This window comes from Juglans regia, chromosome 3 (assembly GCF_001411555.2).
Source record: "Juglans regia cultivar Chandler chromosome 3, Walnut 2.0, whole genome shotgun sequence".
NCBI classification, from domain to species: Eukaryota; Viridiplantae; Streptophyta; class Magnoliopsida; order Fagales; family Juglandaceae; genus Juglans; species Juglans regia.
In genome coordinates, this window is record NC_049903.1 from 1,474,462 (window position 1) to 1,482,874 (window position 8,413).

Consider the following 8,413-nt stretch of genomic DNA (forward strand, 5'->3'; position numbering starts at 1 on the left):
ACAAGAAAAATGGACTGTAATGGTCTTATATGAACCATCTTTGTAAACTGGCCCAACAGGTTACTGTTGTTGGAGTAGCTATCTTTGTAGACTGGCCCAAAATGTTACTGTGATTTTAGTAGGTTATGTCATTACATGTGACTAGGACTAGATGACTACTTAAGATAGTGGGAATATGGTTGAGATTTATGATTAATTCTCTCATATTTTTTTGAATTTGTGCAGGAATTAGGTTAGAAATTTAATAATTAGATATTGTGGCGCAAGAGATGATTCTAAAGCCTAGCGATTTTTCGATCTTGCGACATGTCTAAATTATTTTTTTTCTAGTTTGGATGGACGCCATAGATTTCTTAGGTGTGTGTGTAATATCCATTATTTGCGTATTGTAGTGAAATGACATCCAAGAGTATAGTTACCAATTTAAACAAATGGGAGAAATTGGATGGGGAGAACTACGACATTTGATATCGCAAGATCCAATATGTCTTAGATGAGCAAGAGGTATTGGAGGCCTTATCTCACTCCCTTACTGAGCCAGGGGAAGGAATCTTGGAACAACACAAGATAGATCAACTAGCCTATACTGAATGGGCTAAGAAAAGTCGGTGTGTGCACATAATAATGTTAAGCAGCATGCACAATGATCTAATGTGTGAGTTTGAGATCTATAACACTGCCCAAAGCATGTGGGAGGTTTTGAAGTTGAAGTTTGGTGAAACTTTAGCTACTAGGTTGCGTGGGTTAACCATGAGGTTTAACTCCTATAAGATGCGCTCTGACCACACGATGAAGCAGCATCTTAGGGCTATGTCAACCATGATCCGCGAACTTAAGTCGGCAGGAAACAACCTGACTGATGAACAGCAAGTCCAGGCAGTGATACTGCCGAATTCTTGGAAGCATATGAGCCAGAACCTGACGCATAACGACAATATCAAAGACTTTGATGATGTCTCACGTTACTTGGAATTGGGGGCTGAGCGCCTAGAGGCTGCCAAGCCCAATCACACGGCATATGTGGCTGATTCTGGTTTGCGTAAGGCATCAAAGCCTAAGCGCAAGAAGTCCAAGAATGGGGTAGCTGTTGGACAAATTAAGAAGGTGTCAGGAACTTCTCAACGCAGCAAAAGGGGCAAGCGCGGGAAGAACAAGTCAAAATTAGAGTGCTTCAACTATGGAAAGAATGGCCACTTCGCTCGTAACTGTACTGAGCCGAAGAATGTACACTCTGACTAATTTTCTCGCATTGTTTTTGTAAGTAGCCATGTGATGGTTACTCACTCTTATCCTGTGTGGACTGTTGATTCAGGAATGACCGAACACATAGCGCTAGACAGAGTCGGATTTGTGGAGTATCGCCGGATTCCAGCTGGGAGCCGTGATATCAAGGTGAGGAATAGAGCTAGCGTAGAGGTACTGGGACTTGGTACATACAAGCTGGACTTGCGGGGTGGCCACACTCTTTTCCTCCACAATGTGTTATACGCTCTCGAGATCTGACGAAACTTACTTTCTGTAGTCACTCTATTAAGACTTGGTTTCCGAGTTTCCTTTTATTTGAGTCATGTGTTTTATGGCAATACTTTTCTTCAAGACGGTTTTATGATTTTGAATTTAGAATATTCAAATATAAATAAGTTTATTATTGTTTTTCTTTTTACATCTGATAATTTGGATTCATAGAAATCGCATGTTAGGCTTGGCCATATATGGCAAGATAGAATGGCTAGGTTAGCTAGAGAAGGCCAAATAGACAATCTCGCTAAGGTCATCTTATCCACATGTGAACATTGTCTAATAAGAAAAGTTAAGAGAAAACCGTTTGGAAAAGTCACAAGGGCATCTTTTCCACTGCAATTAGTCCACTCAGACATCTGTGGTCTAATGAGTGTGAGGGCAAGACACGGAGGTGTCTACTTCATTACATTTATAGATGATTTTTCACATTACGGTCATGTCTACTTAATCTCTCATAAGTCTGAAGCATTAGAATGCTTTAGGCTATATCTAAGAATGGTTGAGAATCAGTTAGACAAGAGTTTAAAAACTATAAGAACTGACCGAGGACGAGAATATCTCTTTGAGCAATTTAAAAGGCTCTGTGATGAAAAAGGAATCAAAAGACAGTTGACGATGCCGAGTACTCCGCAATAAAATGGTTTGGCGGAAATGAGAAATCGAACACTGCTTGAGATGGTTAGATCAATGATAGCGCAAGCAAACCTACCAAATTCTTTTTGGGGGAATGCACTTTTGACTGCTGCCTACATTTTTAACCGAGTGCCCTCTAAATCAGAAACTTCCACCCCATATGAACTATAGACCGGCGAGAAACCCTATTTGAGTAACTTGCGCCCATGGGGTTCAACGAGTTTTGTTCACGATCTTTCTCATAAGTATGTGAAGTTAGGCCCTAGAGGGAATAAGTGTATCTTTATAAGGTACTCAGAACACTCTAAAGGGTATGCATTAATAGGTGAACAATCTGATGGAAGTGTGACTGAGATTGAGTCATGAGATGTGGATTTCATTGAATATGAGTTTCAAGCAGATGTGAGGTTGATAGGAGTTTAGAATTTCATGAGATTGTGGAACAAGAGAAAAGTGCTCCAAGAAATTTAGTTGAGAATGAGGAAGAAATTCTTCAAGCTCCTACAAATTATTTGAATCCGAGTGAGAGCACATCACTTGTCAATCAATCACAACAACTTCAGCCGCGTAGAAGCACACATGAAAGTATTCCCCGTCGTCATTTTGAGTTTGAAGGGGAAGCTTTTATGGTAGCTCCGCATGATGATGACGAGCCTATGACAATTTATGAGGCTCTCTCATCTTCCACTAAAGATGAGTGGATGAAAGCTCTTAATGATAGATTGAGTCTATGAAGACAAACTAGGTCTGAGATCTTGTTGATCTACCAATAGGGCGTAAGACTATTGGGAACAAATGGGTTCTTAAGGTCAAACGCAAGTCGGATGGATCAATAGATAAGTACAAAGCTCGCTTAGTGGCGAAAGGATATAGCCAACAGGAAGGTATAGACTATGAGGAGACTTTTGCACCAGTGGTGAGGTTTGCCTCAATTCGCCTGATTCTAGCTATAGTAGCAAACAAGGATTTAGAACTCTACGAGATGGACGTTAAGACAGCATTTTTCAATGGAGAACTAGATGAGGAGATCTATATGGATCAACCAACGAGTTTTGTGGTCAAAAGTCAAGAGCGCAAAGTGTGCAAGCTCAAACGATCTATATATGACCTAAAGCAATCATCTAGACAATGGTACATCAGATTCCATCGAGCCATTCTCTCGAATGTGTTTACGATGATCACAGATGATCATTGTGTCTATGTCAAAAGGTCTAAGAAGAGTTTCATTATGTTATCATTATATGTTGACGACATACTACTAGCTGAGAATAATAAATGGTTGATAGTCGCCACAAAAGAGTGGTTATCCTTCAATTTTGAGATGAAGGATGTGGGTGAGGCAGAATACATTCTGAGAGTTAAAATCTATAGAGATCGCTCAAAGAGACTTTTGTGTTTGTCTCAACAGATTTACATAAAGAAAATTCTCGAGCGCTTCCTAATGAATGTATGTAAACCCATTGACACCCATATTGCAAGAAGCGATAACTTATCTAAAGTGATGTGTCCTAAGACTCAAAAATAAAAAGAAAAGATGGCCCGTGTCCCTTATGCTAATGTTGTGAGTAGTCTGATGTACGCAATGATATGTACTCGGCCTGACATATGCTATGCAGTTGGCTTAGTGAGTAGATTCCAATCTAACCCCGAACTAGCTCACTGGAAAGCGGTCAAAAGGATTATGCGATATTTCAAAGGAACTGCGGACTATGTGTTGTGCTATCAGGGTTCAGATTTGCAGCTAAGAGGTTACAATGATGCCGATTGGGGCAGCGGCCTAGATGAGCGCAAATCAACCACTGTGTATGTCTTTCTGCTCAACCAATGCGTCATTACATGGAGCAGCAAGAAACAACCCTGTATAGCTTTATCCACCGTGGAGGCATAATACATAGTTTGTTCTGCAACAATTCAAGAAGCTGTTTGGTTACGGAGGTTCCTCAATCATTTAGACATTAGCACGGATACATCAGATCCTGTGACGATATTCTGCGATAGCATGACAGTTCTCGCATATGCTAAGGACTCAAAGTATCATGGAAGAACCAAACACATAGATATTAGATATCACTGCATCAGAGACATGATAGCACAAAAGGAAGTGGTTCTGAAACATCTTTCTACGAGTCGCATGGTTGCTGATCCCTTAACGAAGCCTATAGCAAGAGATGTCTTGGAGGCTCATGTTAGGAATCTAGGATTGCATAGACTATAAATGTAATTTGTGTTTCAAATGACACAAAGATATAACATTTCCTTTGGAAGATATAACAGGCTTAGATCGGCACACTCACACGAGCGATCGCCTCTAGCGCTTAAGTAGCGAGTAGAGATGAGACATTGTGTCCTTAGGTACTTGTCCAAAGGGATAAGTTGGTTGACACAAAGTTATGTCGCCTTAGTGAGAGCTAAGATGAGGTCCATTGATCGGACTATGCATGGGTTACCCCACCATTCATGTAGCATGTAATAAGCCAGATGCGAGTTCCTCTTTGACGCCTTAGAGGCGTGCAAATAGAGGAATTCGAGTTATACGCTTAAGGAGCGGCTAGCCTGAGATATGTACTGTGTTGATACTGACATATGCTCTTTAAGAAAGAGAAATCCACCGTAGCATGTGTTTCATGCTATATGTGCTTATACGACCATATGAGAAGGTGAGTAAAATGTTTCCCTCTTTCTCACTGTGTGAGTCTCATTTTTAAATGTCCTTTACTTTTGACTATGTCACGAGATGGAGGTTGTGATGTCTGCTACTTTGGCATGCTGTCTATGGCCATGATTGATACAGTCTAAAGAGGCATTGTTGGGAAAACGGTTCGACCAAAATTGAGTGATATGAGTGTAAATGGAAGACTATTTAAATCGTATCTTCAATAGTGTTTGCTGACGTCAAACAAATGGCGCTATATCTTGGTAGCGGCTAAAGGTTGTGAACACATTGAAATATTTGGAGGTAGTCGAGCATTGTTTTGAGTTTTTTTTTTTAAAACTCAAGAGGGTTAAAAAATGCTTGATCTTGATGCGATCGAATGAGTCTAGGACATGACCAGACACTTTATGGATGTTATTATGTTGGTCTTCTCTGTGAGAGATTTGGTGTATGTACTCCCTTCTTTCTACATATGTGCTTGGTGGTCGCACGGCCTATTTATTTGTATGAACAAGATTGAGAACATTAGAGAGATGCTGACCTGGGGTCATGTCCACTGTGTGCGAGTGGGAGATGTTAGATGGAGGGGCGCCCATGTGGGGCTGACCCCCTCCTGCAGTTGCTTGTAACGCAAGGCTTTAAGCCATGCATTACTGCCTTTTAAATATCAGAATTAAAGGCTGGCCTTTAAGGCCAGCCATGTATAGGAGGACTATATATAGTCATTTTCAATTGTGTTTTGGCACCATCTGATATACAAAAAAATTCTCTCTCTTTTTTATTCTCTTAATAAAATATTTAGGCTGTGAATTTGTTAAGTGTGACTCTAGTTTTTATACTACGTAGTACACTTCGCCACTAAGAGGAAATGCTTGGAATTTATCAATCTGGAGAAACTTGTGGAACAATTTTATAAGCTGAGCTTAAGGTACTTTTTCGCTGTGCATTCTTACACCGGGTATATCCAGGCCGGAACCAGGGTTTCAAATCGGTCCGGGTTATGGACCACGTTAGCCCAAGTCAGATCTGGGCCGGAATCTAGATTAATCCGAGTTGTAAACCCGAAATCCGAATTTACAATCCGATACACGAATTATTTATTTATTTATTTATTTTCTCTCTTTTTAATCTCTGTCGATTTCTCTGTTCTTCGTACGGACCTCCATGTTTACTGAAGTGAATCCAATACAATTGATTTGCACCAATGTAGCCAAATCATTCTTTTGTGGGTTTTGGTTCACTTTATCAGCAACAAAGCACATAGGTGAAGAAAATACAAATATTATGCTGCTAGTCTACTGTTGGGAATATAATTGTCATTTATGTTCAATAAGATTTGCTTGGAGCTAATAATATGCCGAGTTGTCTCTAATTTGATGATGACTCTAGATTAAGTCCATAAGCTTGGTTATACAATTGCGCAACTGTTTCGATACTTCATCATCAAGTTGATCATACTCAATGTTCAAAATCAGATTATCATCATGCTCGTCTTTGATGATCATGTTATGTAGAATAACGCATGATTTTATTATATTTGTAAGATATTTGATCTTGAACATTCGTGAAGGTCCACGAATGATAGCAAATCATTGTTGAAGAATCCCAAATGCACGTTCTACATCCTTTCATGCTAATTCTTGTGCTGTTGTAAAATGTTTCTTTGTATTCCTTTGTAGATATGAAATTGTCTTCACAAAAGTTGATCACTTTGGATAAATGTCATTGATAAGGTAATACCTCATTGTTTACTCATTGCCATTGACTGAGTAATTTACTGGAGGAGCACGGTCTTGTGTCAGTTTCGTGAAAATAAAATATATCTCTATCATGTTGATATCGTTATGCGAAGTAAGCAAAAAATAAATGCATGCCATATCCAAAAATCATACGAAGCAACTGCTTCTAAAATAATTGTTGGTACACGATAGTGGCCAGAGTACATACATTTCCACGCAACAGGACAGTTTTTCCACTTTCAATGGATGCAATCAATGCTTCCGAGCATCCCGATGAATCATCGTTGTTCACCAACCGTGAGCAATATCATTATCATTTGGAGATCGCAAATATTCATTAGAAAAAAATCAATGATTATCTTCACGAATTTTTTTAGGCTCTCCATTGCGATGATTTCTCCAATTCCTATATATTCATCCATAAAATTCAACAGTTACTCCATATGCAAGCATCATTATTAAGAACAACTTCCAACTCATATTTAAATGATAAGTTAAGCAACAACTTGCAGAAGAAAGAACAAGACATTTGATGAAGTGAGTAGGAGATAATGTCAGAAATTAGCAATTTGTAAGATGAAATAGGAGTTAGGTTCAGGAGAATGTGATTGTAACCAAAATGCCTATTTATATATATATATATATATATATATATATATAAAGAAGTTGCTGTTACAATAAGACGAAAAAATGTTATCGTTAGAGAGAAGACAAAAAAAATTACTATTAGAGAGAAGACAAAAAAATGTGATTTTTAGAAATAATAGGAAAAAGACAAAAAAATCAGTAATTAAATAATGAAAGTAGAAGTGAGAAAAAAATAATAAAGAATGAATAGGAAAAAGTTATTTTAATAGAATGAGAAAAATATAGGAAATAGGATGTAGGATGTTTTTGAAGATAGGTAAAACTTGGGATAAAATTTAGGAAATGATGTATTTAAGTTAAAATTTGGGGAATTTTATGGGGAATGGTATGTGAATGCTCTAAGTGCTGTTTACTTTGTTATACTGTTAAGGAATTGTTTGTTTTACAAATCATTATAATTTTCTTAAACTTTCAAATAAAAAGAATTTAACTTTTTCAAATTTTAAAATAAAAATAATGTGAAAATTTATATTATAATAATATTTTATTTAATTTTTAACTTTTATCTCATCTGTGTACATGGGCAGACGTACATTGATGGTTGGCTCCCCAAATTTTTTTTTTTTTTAAAACATGCTTTAGTATATGGTTTTTTTTTAAAGACGTCATATTATAAAGATAACTCCACCCTAAAAAAAATATATATAAATAAATAAAAAATATTACTTAGTACTTAGTTGTTCCGATTTCTTTTAATTTTTCATCAATTTGTTCATACTTACACTTATTTTTTGTCATTAATAAAATCTCATATTCTCATTTTTTTTTTCATATCTCAAAAGAGGTAATAGAATATCTTAGTCTCGTTTTATAAGCTATTTGATAAACTTACAACCTCATTTTTCCTATTTATTTACACTTTTTATTTCAAGTTTTCCACTAGCTAGCTTATTAATATGGATTAGTTTTGTTAGTAAGTACATATAAACTACCATCTAATTAATAATTAGGAGTAGTGCAATAAGTTGGTTAGTTCGGACTGGAGAAACGGAACGGATCGACCCAAAGTTGGGACTGGTCGATGTCGGTCCAAAAAATTCTATTTTTTCGATTTTCAGTCCAATCTTAGGGTGAGGTTTTTTCAGACCAGACATACAGAATAGGAAAATATATATTTTTACATATATTATATATATTAGTTTTTATAATAATTGTATAATTAATTATGTAATTTTCATCTAACCTATCACCATTAATAATATAAAATTTTAAATATGTA